The 13,482-nt window shown below is 51.8% G+C and overlaps 1 pseudogene; it reads left to right on the forward strand.

The window, feature by feature from the left end:
* Positions 1-13,482, forward strand: part of LOC141937026 (scavenger receptor cysteine-rich type 1 protein M130-like) — a 115,514-nt pseudogene that overhangs the window by 28,774 nt on the left and 73,258 nt on the right.

A 13,482-nucleotide genomic window follows, 5' to 3' on the forward strand; every position in this document is an offset into this window, starting at 1 on the left:
CTCAGCCGTGTCCCCCCATACAATGATATCATCAATAAACTGCAGGTGTTCTGGAGCCCCACCTTTCTCCAGTGCAGTATGGACCAGTCTATGGCAAATGGTGGAGCTGTGGTTCCACCCCTGGGGCAATCAATTCCAGGTGTACTGGACACCCCTCCAAGTGAATGCAAACTGTGGCCTGCACTCTGGTGCTATTGGGATGGAGAAGAACGCATTAGCGATGTCAATCATGGCGTACCACGTGGCTGCCTTCGACTCCAGCTCATACTGGAGCTCTAGCATGTCCGGCACTGCAGCACTCATCGCTGGCGTAACTTCATTCAGGCCACGGTAGTCCACGGTTAGTCTCCATTAGCCATTAGGTTTTCTCACTGGCCATATAGGGCTGTTGAAAGGTGAATGAGTCTTTCTGATCACCTTCTGGCTTTCTAGTCGACGGATCAGCTGATGGATGGGGACCAGGGAATCTCCGTTAGTGCAGTACTGCCGCCAGTGCACCGTCTTGGTAGCAATTGGCACTCGCTGCTCTTCAACCTTAAGCAACCCCACCACCGAGGGATCCTCTGAGAGGCTGGGTAAGGTCGACAATTGCTCAGTCTCCTCCAGGGCAGCTATACCAAAGGCCCACCGGTACCCTTTTGGGTCTTTAAAGTACCCTCTCCTGAGGTAGTCTATACCTAGGATGCACGGGGCATCTGGGCCAGTCACAATGGGGTGCTTATGCCAGTCCTTCCCAGTTAAGCTTACTTCAGCTTCTAATAGGGTCAGCTGTTGGGACCCCCCTGTCACTCCGGAGATGCAGATGGGTTCAACCTCACTGTGGCTTGATGGCATCAGGGTGCACTGTGTGCCAGTGTCTACCAAGGCCTTATATTCTTGTGGTTCCAATGTGCCAGGCCATCGGATCCACACCTTCCAGTAAATCCGATTATCCCTTTCCTCCACCTGGCTGGAGGCAGGGCCCCTCTAATCCTGCTCACCATCACTCACTTGTTCTAAGAGTGACTCCTGCAAGAATGACTTCCTGGTCCCCTCAAGACGGTCAAGCATAATGTTGGCCATTCTGTTCTGTCTGGGGGATTTCCGACTGGACACTGGAGCTGCGTCTTTCTTGGAAGACTCCCCTTTCATGGTGGTCTTCCCTTTCAGCTGCTGTACTCGTGTAGGTAGGGCAGGAGTGGGCTGTCCATCCCACTTCCTCATGTTTTCCCCATGGTTGCGGAGGAAGAACCACAGGGTGCCCTGTGGTCTGTATCTTCCACTGCCCTTCTCTTGGGTGGGAAAACGCCTGTTCCTAATGGCTGAGACATCGGCCCGTGGAGGTGGAATGTAGGACATGTCCTCTTCCACTTTTTGGAGCCTCTGAGACAGTTCCTCTACAGCTGAAACCCAGGCATGTTGGGAGGAAGGGAGATTTCCCTCATATTGCCGGAGCTGGCCTATCACTTCATCCACTGTCTGAGTCTGGGTGTCTCGCCACCAGGACACTACTGCTAATGCTTTGGAATGTGCCTCTGGTCCACTTTGCAGGAACTTCTGCCACATCGACTGTGTGCAAGGGGCCTGATCTGGATCCATTGGTGACTGCTCATCATTCAGATCACCATAGACCATGTCAAACACAGCCATTTCCCTGAGGTTTTGAATGCCTTTCTCCATGTCGGTCCACTTGCCTAACCGACATAGAGCATCACCCTTGTAGGGGTGCCTCTCCCTCACACCAAGCAGGAGTCGCCTCCGAAGGCAGAGGGTTCGAGTCTGTTTCCCTATTGCCTTGTCAATACCAGCCTGCTTGGCCAAAGGTCCCAGCTGCTTGGCCTCTCTCCCCTCCAATTCCAAACCAGCAGCTCCATTATCCCAGCATTGGAGCAGCCAGGTGTAAATTTGCTCGCCTGGAAGGCGGCTGAAATCCTTCCGCATATCTCGCAACTCACTGAGGGATAGAGATCGGATGGTTACCTCCGGCTCTTCCTCCTGCTCTCGTGATGGGCCTGGTTCATCATCACCCTGTACACTGCGAGGGGATTTATTTGGTATATTTGGTTTTCCGTATCAGGGCGACTGATATTGGTACTGCTTGTCCCTCTGGGTCAGCTGCTGTGCTGGTGGAGGCAACTGATGTTGGCACTGCCTGTCCCCCTCGCTCAGCTGCTGTACCAGTAGGCTCACTTTCAGATCCTGCAGCCCCTTCTCCCCCTTGAGGGCAATGAACAGTGTTAAAGATGACACGGTAGGCACGGGCAAGCCCCCAGCACATCGCAGCAAGTTGTGTCTCCCGGGCTTTATCAGATTGGCAACACACCTTTTTCAAACACTCCACCAGTTTATCAGGACTCTGCATTTGTTCAGGAGTGAAATTCCAAAACATTGGAGGTGACCACTGACTCAGGCACTTGCCCATCTTCTCCCACACACCTTCCCATTTATAACTATCTGCCCTCGGGGCAGGTTTCTGGGTGGTGTTATTATTGCAGAAATACCGCATGGCCCAAGACAAGATCTGGCAGACATTCAGAAAGCATTGTGCCATGAACACAGTGGCCAGGATGCTCCAGGGATAGCTGAAACTCTCAAAAACTGAGAGGATCCCTTCCCCTGGCTCACCCATAGAGGGGGTGAGACCCCTAACAAAAGCCCAGGCAGCAAACAGGTACGAGTTCACCCCCACAAGCAGTGATGCAAGCCCATTATAAGCAGTCAGTAGCCAGTACAGCAAAATAAAACCCTTGACACATTTTCCACCGACAGCAAACGCCAGCACTAGGAGCACAGAGTGGATATAAGGATTAATCCAGCTCCACTACACAAGAAAATTGGCCAGCATTGCAAACGTTCTTTATCAAACAATACAAATAAAAACAGAAAAATTGCACCTAACAGATTGCTCTAACACACCTTCTCCTTTTGTCCTTATCTCAGCCCTCTCGTGGCCCCACGTTGGGCGCCAAAAGTTGTGGCGGTTTAGTCCCTGCCGGGGTCTGAGACCACGCGGCCGCTGCCCCTCCCCCACAAAGGGAGTGAATTACAAACCCCAGGGTTGAGATAAGGAGAGGTTTAATACAACAGTGCAACAGCAACACAACAAACAACAACAATAACAGTAGCAAATAACAATAACAGTAATAACAGTAAACAGAACAAAAAACATACTGATACCGCAGTGAGGAGAGCGACCAAACAACACACGCGTTCACCGATTCTCCCACGCTTGGGTGCCAGGACGTGACGTCAGCGTGGTATTGAATAACACGGCTAGAGCTCCCCCCCCACTGCTGGGTGAACTTAACCCTATCCTGGCTAAACCAGGACAGAGACATCTGGATTTGATGGACTATTTGGGGTCCATGCTGGGACCAGTACTGTTTAATATCTTCATCAGTGACATAGACAGTGGGATCAAGTGCACCCTCAGCATGTTTACATATGACACCAAGCTGAGTGGTGCAGTTGACACTCCCAAGGGACAGGATGCCATCCAGAGGGACCTGGACAAGCCCAAGAAGTGGTTCCATGTGAATCTTGTGAAATTCAACAAGGCCAAGTGCAAGGTCCTGCACCTGGGTCAAGGCAATCCCTGGTATCAGGACAGGCTGGAGGATGAAGGGATTGAGAACAGCCCTGCAGAGAAGGACTTGGGGGTGGTGGTAAATGAAAAGTTGAACATGAGCTGACAATGTGCACTCACAGCCCAGAAAGCCAACAGTATCCTGGACTTCATCAAAAGAAATGTGGCCAGCAGGTCGAGAGGGGGGATGGTGCCCCTCTACTCTGCTCTGCTGAGACCCCCCGGTGTACTGCGACCAGCTCTGGGGTCCTCAGCACAGGAGAGACATGGACCTGTTTGAGCGGGTCCAGAGGAGACCCAGAAAAATGTTCAGAGGAATTGTTCAGCCTGGAGAAGAGAAGGCTCCAGGGAGACGGTATTGCTGCCTTTCAGTACTTAGAGGGGGCTTAAAAGAGAGGTGGAGGGAGACTGTTTAACAGGTCCTGTTGTGATAGGACAAGGTGTAATGGTGTTAAACTAAGAGGGGTTGGTTCAGATAGATATAAGGAAGAAGATTTCTATAATGAGGGTGGTGAAACACTGGAACAAGCTGCCCACAGAGGTTGTAGATGCCCCATCCCTGGAAACATTCAAGGTCAAGCTGGATGGGGCTTTGAGCAACCTGATCTAGTTGCAGATGTCCCTGCTCATTGCAGGGCGTTGGATTAGGTCACCTTTAATGGTCTCTTCCAACCCAAACTATTCTGTGATTCTATTCCATGATTCTTTCACAGCCACCTCCACATTCATTTTTCTGCCTGGTTCCATCAGCTCTGATTTCCTTTTTCCCCAGTCCCTAGGGATGGTCACCTTCTCTGGTTGCTCCCTCCATAATCTCTTCAGTGATGGCCCTCAGTGGGGCATGATAATAGCCTCTGACACATGGAGGTTTGCTGCTGACTTTCAATTCTCCAGAGCCTTGTTTAATCTTCTTTCAGGATCTGCAGTTCAGGAACTTGGTACCAGAGGGATCATTAACATGCAACACTCTCTGACAAGCCAAGTCTCTGGGCATAACTTTCCTTATCTCCTCACATCTTATGTAGTTAATTTGAGAGGTTTCAGGAGCACAGTCACTGTGAAAAGCTTTAATACTCAAATTCAGTGAGAAAGAATTCATTCTTTTTCCATTTTCCTTATTTCTTCTGATTACAGATTATGTGATATCAGTAATCTCCAATTAGTCGCCCCAGTCTCCATGACCTTTCAGAGATGATGGAGAGTGGCCTCACTGTGACATCGTCTTGCTCTCTCCGCACCCTTGGATGCAGCACCTCTGGTGTTGTGGACTGCTAAGGGTTGACTTTGATCAAGTAGCCCCTGATTCGGCTTTCCTTGACCACTGAATGCTCTCCTCCAGAGTCCTGCCTTGAGGCACAAAGGCCTGGGAGACCTTGCTGCTGAAGACTGAGGAAAAGAGGACAGAGAGTATCTCAGATCTTTCTCCACCTACCCTTACTAAATGTAGCAGTGCTCCCACATTCTCTTTGCTACTTCTTTAACAAATCCTGAAGCAGTAAACACTTGTTACAGTACTCTTGAACTCACTTCCAAGTTTCAAGTGAGTTTTGATACAGACCATTGCCAAGCTTGGAAGATGCTCTCATGGAAGACGAGTTGTCCTGAGTTCTGCTTCCCTTCAGTGCTGCTGACTGTGAGATCCCCACTAAAACTCCCCAGAACAGGCCAGAGGCTGCTCTTCTGATTTCTTGCATCTGCAGTCTTCTAATCTACTTCCTCACTCCCTCGGGCACTGGGACCCCACTATTTCAAGGTCATGACAGCTGGTCTGCACATCCCTGGCCAGCTCTGCCTTTCTTGAAAACATCACATCCAGGTTTGCTTTATCCTTATTGGCCCATCTGGCAGCTGTGCTAAGAAGCTGTTGTGAGACACTGCAGGAACCCCCTGGACTGTTGGCATGCTGCCGTGTTCTTCTTCTTCAGAAAGAAAAAAGCCAGGGTCATTAACATTCCCAGTGAGGCCCAGGCTTCTCCATCCAGAGACTTCCTTGGGGTGCTTAGAGAAGACTATGCCCACTTTCCATGCTGACTGGGGGTTCCTTAACTCCCACCACAATGTCACTTTGCTGGCCTCTCCTCTGATACTCACGCAAAAAGGCTCACCCAACTTTTCACCAACCCCATTAAACAGCTCCTTCCTTTTGAGGGACAGCACTCCAGATCCTTCCAGCCTGTCTCTCCTGAAAAGCCTGTACCCATCCATTGCAGCACCCAAGTTGTGTCACTTGTCCTGCCACACTGTGGCAGTTACTCCATGGATGTCAAAAAGCACAGGCTGCAGCTTTTCCTGGCGGTGCCCCTGGCTGAGGGCATCGGTGCAGGTTTGGGCTGCAGCACCTCATGTATGGTTATAGGCTAAGCTCTGACTTGTCTTAGGGAAACTTGGTACCAAGCATCCAAGACCCCCTGTGTGCAAAGGCTTTGCTTCAGAGCAGAGACATGCCAGAGGGGTTGGGAGAAACATAAAGCTGAAAGTGGATGCCAAGAGAGTGAGTGTGAGAGACGACCTGTTAAAATAGGTCCTGAAAGAAACAGACCTGCGAGAAACAAAGACAGAAAAACATCCTGAGAAAGAGATAAAGTGTAGCAGGTGGAGTGGAGGCCCTCCGAGCTAAGGAATGTCTAAACACTCACAAGTAACGAAACTATGGTCATGGAGTGGATATTGTTGAGGTCGAAGCTGATAAGGCTGCCTGGATAGCACAGGATACAGCTGGAGGGGGGAGACCTGTGGGGACAGGACGGTTCTGCTCTGGGGCACCTGGTCGAGTTTCAGGGGCCATCTGTCCGGTGAATGACCTTTGCTTCATTATCCACGAAATGCATATTAAAGTTAACACCCCTCAATATGCTAACAAGGGCTAACATGATCATGCTAATTACATCATCCCATGAAACACCTTACCCCTCCCCATCCATTGGATACATAGATATGTGAGTCAACCTAGGGGATGGACCCAAGGAAAGTGTGTATAAATTGAGGGGGGGGGGGGGGGGCAAGGAGTAACAAGAGATAAAGAAAAAAAAAGACATGAAGAAATGAAGAAGAGGGATGCATCCCTGACGAACTCGGATGGGACCAACGCAGGAACCCGGACCGGTGATCTCTATTTCTCTATTCTCTCTATCTCCTTCCTTTCCTTTTTCCCCTTTTCCCTCACTACCGGTAAGTAGCGCAAGGCATACTATATCGCTTACCATAACTCATTATATAATTAGCCAATTATCATGTATCCAATTAGTACACTGAGGGAAGTTAATAAATGTCTGGACTTTGAGACTTGTTTCACTGTTGTCCACTCCGTTGGGGATTTACCTATCTGAGTCACTTGTCTCCTCATCTGAGTGGGACGTGACACCCCACTCTAAATGCGGATGGCTCTCCTGGGCTGTACTTGCAAGCTCCATGGAACTGGGTGTGAGAGTCTTGGTATCTCATGTAACACTACGGGCCTCTATTTGGACATTAGATAGAGAAACTGTCCAGAATTTAATTAGGCAATGTGGGGATGAAAACCATCACTACAGTCAGTGGACATCTGGTCAACCCAGCTAATGGAAAAGACAGAGAGAACCTGAGCTCTCCCTGGGCTACAGGGCACAATTTGTCAGATGGCAGCATGGGCTGCCAAGAAAACAGTAAATAAGGACAAGTGTAGTTGTCTTGCAGATGCCTTGGAAAACCTCTGGCACGTCAGATGTCACCAGGTGTTTCATCTGAAGAGCCAACTCCTGACCTGCATCTTCATTAGTTACCACAGGAGCTGAGACAAGGAACTTGCATACAGGTGCCTATTTAATGCAGCTCTGAACTGAGGCAAGAGGAATCCCACCTCCTGGGGGGTTGCAGCAGGCATGGGAGGGAGCTGAGTCCCCAACCAACACTAGCGACAGAAATGAAGGATGCTATGCCTCGACTGACTCAGCTGAATCCCTTCCTCTCAGCAGGAGTAAAGAAGATCCCTGCCTGTCATTGTCTGGGTATCCTGCCTAGTAATAAGATAAAAAGGAGATTTTTAGACCTAACTCTATCTCTGATAGCAGAAATGCCACTGCTGGAAAGAAGTGTCTCTCCCCAGCTGTGGGAGGGAACATCAGTGACTGCTTCAGGCTGTGTCACAGCAGGTTCCCCTGGAGCCCCTGGGTCCCTGCACGCCAGCGGCTGTGTGCTGGGGCAGGGACTCTGCCGCCTGCCAGGGTCAGCACTCAGCCTGCCCAGGGAGCTCCCCACAGCGTTGTGGGGAGAAGCTGTGGGGGGAAGGAGAGACCCCTGGCAGGACAGGGTCCTTCTGCTGTCAGAAGGGTGCTGTGTGGACCAGGGCTGATCACAGCCCCAGATCACATGCAGTGAATTTCCAAGGGGAATTTTCAAGAGGAAGGTCACGATGGGGACTACGTAAATGGGAAGGAGTGTGTGATTTGAGATTTATCTCTTTGGTTGGCAGGGCAGTGGGAGACTGTAGACTTCTCCCTGCTCTGGAGAAGAAACTTTTCTGAGCTGCTCCTGAGCCCCTGCACACACAGTGATACCCCTGGGCAGTGCCCTGCTACCAGGAGGTGTCTGCAGATCAGAGTTGAGCACACAGTGTGTGAGATGGGGTCTGTGAGCACTGACAGGGAGGAGACTTAGTGACAGAGAAACAGCGCCTGGCTGGGAGAGTTCCAGGCAGCAGAGAAATGGCAGGGAGGAAGAGACAGCTGCTCCCAGAAATGCCATGGATAGGGGATTTGGGCATCTCCCTGCAATCCCCTGCAGTGCAGACATGTTCAGGGAACATCCCCCTTGGTCTCCTCTCCCACCCAGCACAGCCTTTGCCCCAGGGTTGTGGGGTTTCAGACTGAGTCTTCTTCTTGGCAGCCCAACCTGCAGTGAGGAGAAACCCCCAAGTGCCTGTCTGTCTGTCCCTGTCCTTTCTCCCTTGGCAGGAGCATTGGGGCACTTCTCTGTGTTTCCCCTCCTGTCCTTGCTGCTTGTGTCCCCACCTTACCTGGGGACGAAAAGGTTTCCTGAAAGGGGCAAGGCAGTTGAGGGTTTTCCATGAGAACTGGGATAGGTTTTGCTCAGAGAGCTCTGCCCTAACTTCTCACTGCCTTTACCTCCTTGTGCAGGTCCCCGTGCACAGAGGCAGCAAATGTCCAACGGCAGCTCCATCACTGAGTTCTTCTTCCTGGCATTCACAGAGAGACGGGAGCTGCAGCTCTTGCACTTCTGGTTCTTCCTGGGCATCTCCCTGGCTGCCCTCCTGGGCAATGGCCTCATCATCACCGCCATCGCCTGTGACCACCACCTGCACACCCCCATGTACTTCTTCCTCAGCCTCTCCCTTTTCGACCTGGACTCCATCTCCACCACAGTCATGGTTTGAGCCCAACGGGGAACTAAGCACCACGCAGCCGCTCACTCACCCCTTCCCCCTCAGGAACGGGAAGGAGAAAATGAAGTAAAAGGCTCGGGAATTGAGATCAGGACAGGGAGGAATGACTCACATATTAAGGTCATGGGCAAAAGAGAGTCTCACTAGGGGACGAGAAAAGCTATCAATTTAATTCAAACACTAACAACAACAACACTTAACCAGCAGAGTGGGACAGTGAGAAATATGACCACATCTTAAAAACAACTTCCCCCCAACCAAACCTTCTTCCTGGGTGCAGCTTTGCTCCTGATTTCTCTACCTCCTCCCATGGTAGCAGCACAGGGGGGCAGGGGATGGGGTTACCATCAGTTCATCAACTGTTGAAACTGCCGATCCTTAACCCTCGGGGCAAGGACTCCTCGCACTCTTCCCTTGCTTCAGTGTGGGTTACCTCTCACAGGAGATAGCCCTCCATGAACTTTCTCTGATGTGAATCCTTCCCACGGGATTCATTCTTCCGAAGATGCTCCGGCGTGTGTCACCCCTACGTGTTGTAGTCCTCCCAGCACCAAACTACAACAGCGGGGGCTTTTTCTTCCCTCCGATTTCCAACCTCCTTTAAGTGCAGCTGCCTGCTCCTGTGTGGGGTCCTCCACAGGCTGTAGGTCAGCATCTGCTCCACTGTGGACCTCCATGGGTGGCAGAGGGTGGCCCTGCCGTCTCACCATGGGCTGCAGGGGGGCTCTCTGCACTGGCACACACGGTCCCCAGCCGCTTCTTCTTCCTTTCTTCCACTGACCTCAGTGTTCGCAGAGGTTCTCAGGTGCTCTACTCACAACTCCTCCTCACAACTCCAACTTCTCCTCCCAGTTTCCCCTCTTAAATACATTATCAGAGGTTCAGTCACCATCATTACCTGGTTTGGCCTTGGCCAGATGCGGATCTGACTTGGAGCCAAAGGACCTTCGAGAAGTTTCTCAGAGGAGCCACTGCTGTAGCTGCCTCCCCTGCTACCAAGAACCCCTGCACAGCACCCAACCCCAGCACAAGGAGCTGACAGTTTGCAGGGACAAGAGACATGGGCTGCTGGGGCAGGGCTGAAGGAGCTCAGCTGGGAGAACATTAGACTGAACATCTAAAGGTCCTTGGTTCAGCCCTGGGCTTCAGCAATGATTTTTCCCCCTAGATTTTTGCAAAGACCATCTGCCTTCTTCCAGACTGCCCTGGCCCTTCTTGCTCCTTACCTTCTTGCCAGAGCACTGCCCATGCGCTGTAGCTGCAGATCTAGAGGCTAGAATGAGCCTTCCTCCAGCATCACAAGCCCCAGCCTCCTCCTGGGCAAGAGTCTCCATTCAGGGCTTCTTTGGGGTGGTCTCCAGCTGTGCCTCCTTCCCTGCTCCACAGGGACTGGGACCTCATCTCTGTGGGGTCTCTGTAAAGACCTTGTCCCTCTCATCTTTGTCATTCTCAGTGGTGCACAGACTGCTCCCCTCCTCATGCCTGTCTTTCACCTCGACCTCAGTTCCCAGACCAGGGCACACTGCCCATGGGGAAGCCACTGTCCCCCCAGTCCCAGGGAGAGGCACTTTTTGGAACTGAGACCCAAATGTCAGCATCCTCTCTCCAGAGGTCTGTCACAGCCAGACCTCTGATGTTCCCCAGACAGCTGACAAAGCTGTGCTGAGGATCATCCCCTGTGGCGCTTGGGCCCCACTGTTGTTTAGTCACACACTGTCCTGAGCAGAGTTTCTTGGTCCCCTTTGCCCCCTGCTGTTTGATGAAACACAGACATGTTCCTCTCTGGAGAGCAGCAGGGAGATACACAGCACAGGGGGACACCTCTGGGGCCCCACATGAACATCCCTCTGCATCAGGTCCTCCCTCCTGCAAGGGCACAGGTCGGGACAGAAGTGCCAGCAGTGGCTTCCCTGGTGTTTGTGGCATCGCTGGAGAACAACGGACATGTTGTGAGTGATCCAGACCAAGGGGCCTCACTGTAACAGCAAGCTGCAGCTGTGTTCAAGGACATAAACAAGGCCGAGACGGCCTGAGAAACTGAATTCCTGCCCAAGAGATAAAGATGTTGGAATGTCGAAAACAGGGGGTCTACCTTGGGGGAGAGCAGCACGTGGACACCACACTGGGACCAATCATAGAGGGCAGAAGGGCGTGTGAACAAGTAGCTTTAGCCTATTAGCAATACGATAGCGGCGCGTGAAGCCTGTGATAAATTGCTGTGTAGCCTTTAATAAAGTGGCATCAACTTGGTCACATTGGTCGTCTAAGATGTGTCCGAGACTTCCGCGTCGGCAACTGGTGCCCGAACAGGGACCCGAGGGAGCCTCATCGAAGATACGTGGGACTCAAGCCCTGGGGAATTGGGACCCTCCTGTTGGTGCTTGCCCGAGCAAGAGAAGAAGGTCCAGAGGGGGTAGAAGCAGCCGTAGCAGGCGCTGCCCCGGCGCCTGGGAAGATAAGCGTGCAATCATCAGGAATCTTGCCCTGATCAGGTGAGCGGCTGGGGAGGAGATGGGGTCCACACTGGGTAATGAAGAAGCGGCAGTGGTTAAGCTCCTCCAACATATACTCTCTAAGAGAGGATTATCTTATCAGGGGAACCTGAGGAAGTTGCTGTTGTGGGCTCGGCAGCACGGACTAATCCCCTCAGTGACCGCGGCCTTTGAAGCAGCTACTTGGGAAAAGATCGGTGCGGCACTGTGGAACGACATTAGTTCAGGTTCTAAAGACAGTAGGAAACTCTCCACCGTGTGGAGATTGGTCCTAGACACTCTGAAAGAACTGAAAGCGGAACGGCAGACCCCCGCCTCCGCTTTCGCTGCCTTGTCAGCAGAGGCAGAACGCGCTGGCGTTCAGGATTCCGCTACTGCTGGGACGTTCGTGGGATCCCTGTTCCCCAAGGCGGCTCCTAAAAGGAGGGACGGGGACGCTTCACACGCAGTACCCGTGCAACAGGAAAATCAAAAGCAAAAATCAACAGATTTACTCCAGCTCGACTCCCCTCCCTCAAGCCCAAAAGATCAATCACCGGAGCGCACGGCCCCGCCTCGCTCCCACCGCCACCCCCCACCCGACCCCCCCGCCACCGCCGCTTCCTCCTTAGAGGACGGCGCCTGCCCAGCCCTGCCCCCGTCCTCGCCCCCGACACCCCGGTCGGTGCAGGAACAATCTCGTTATGATTTACAAGATCAACACCTGCAAGAACTAACGAGAAAATTAGAGCAACTTGAACAGCACCGCCGCCTCCCCCTCTTCCTTTTAACCCCTTCTTCCGCGACCCGGGGCGGGGGGGTGGGGGGTGGTCACAGGGGAATGGTGGCTATCGGGCCGCTGCCATCATCGGCTCAAATGGGAGGGGGGGCACTGCAATGCGCGGGTGGTAATGGTAATCCAACACACCAATGGCGGGGAGTTATTCAGGATGCTATAATAGAGGGGCAGTTTAATGATCTTGGACCAGTGATGTTTCCGGTAACAGTAACCTCACAAGGCAATGAGTGGGAGGCCTGAAATCGGAAAATGATGGGGATGTGCTGGGTTACTGAATTAGTGTATGGGGAATATGAGTTAAAATCACCATGTACTAGTTCAGTAAGTCAACTTCCCAACAATTGCAATTTTTCCAACGTTGGCAAGTGGCCTGCAACACTGCGGCAGCCACACCCCGTCAGCGAGGAGACCCTCTATATGGGGTGCAAGCTCAAATGCTGATGGGCACAGGCCCTTTTGCTAGCCCAGTGTTACAGTTAACCCAAGAATTGGCTTCAAAAACGCTTCTAGCCGTACATGATGAAAAAGCAGCGCCAGCATTAAAAGAGTAAGACAGGGGCCCACGGAGCCCTATCCAAAATTTATTGCTAGACTACATGCCGCTATTGATGTTAATCCTGAGGCTTGGGGGGCTTGGGACTTTCTTAGTTTTATCATTAACATTACTTATGATGGTGCTGATGAGTGGGCTGAGAAAGACTTCAGTCTCTTAACCGCCTGCAGCCAAGACCGGCACCGCGCTCTCGGCCTGCCCCCCTCCCCCGCCCCCGCCAAAAGCAGCAGTTTTTACAGAAGCTGCTGACAGTGGGATGCAGTGCTCCTTGTCTGCCAACACCACATAATCAATAAGCAATGGCTTTATATATTCTTAACAGTGTTTTGATGTTTGCAGCGTTTATCATTTTATGTTGTGAGTAATAAGTGTAAGAGGCCTCTTTGTGTGATTGTTCTGCGTGTGCGAGACGCAGCCCAGCGGCAGCTGCGGACTGCAGACTTTGACAGAGTGCCATAGTACCCGCTGGGTCATCGGTGCTGCCGGTTTGTTTGGGCTAAGTGTTTTAAGTGTCATAGGTGAAATATCTCCTCTAGGTGCATACTCTGTGGGGAGAGTGCACCTTTGTACCATCTATCTGAGAAGGGTATTGTCATAAAAATCATCTACAACCTTACAGGGGTTGTTCGTTTTACCAGAGGTCATAGACGCATGTTCAGTAACAAAAGGGTCAAAACTTACTCAGCTTGTTTATTTTACTACAGCTCCCCCTAATAG

This window comes from Strix uralensis, chromosome 36, assembly GCF_047716275.1.
Source record: "Strix uralensis isolate ZFMK-TIS-50842 chromosome 36, bStrUra1, whole genome shotgun sequence".
Taxonomy (NCBI): Eukaryota; Metazoa; Chordata; class Aves; order Strigiformes; family Strigidae; genus Strix; species Strix uralensis.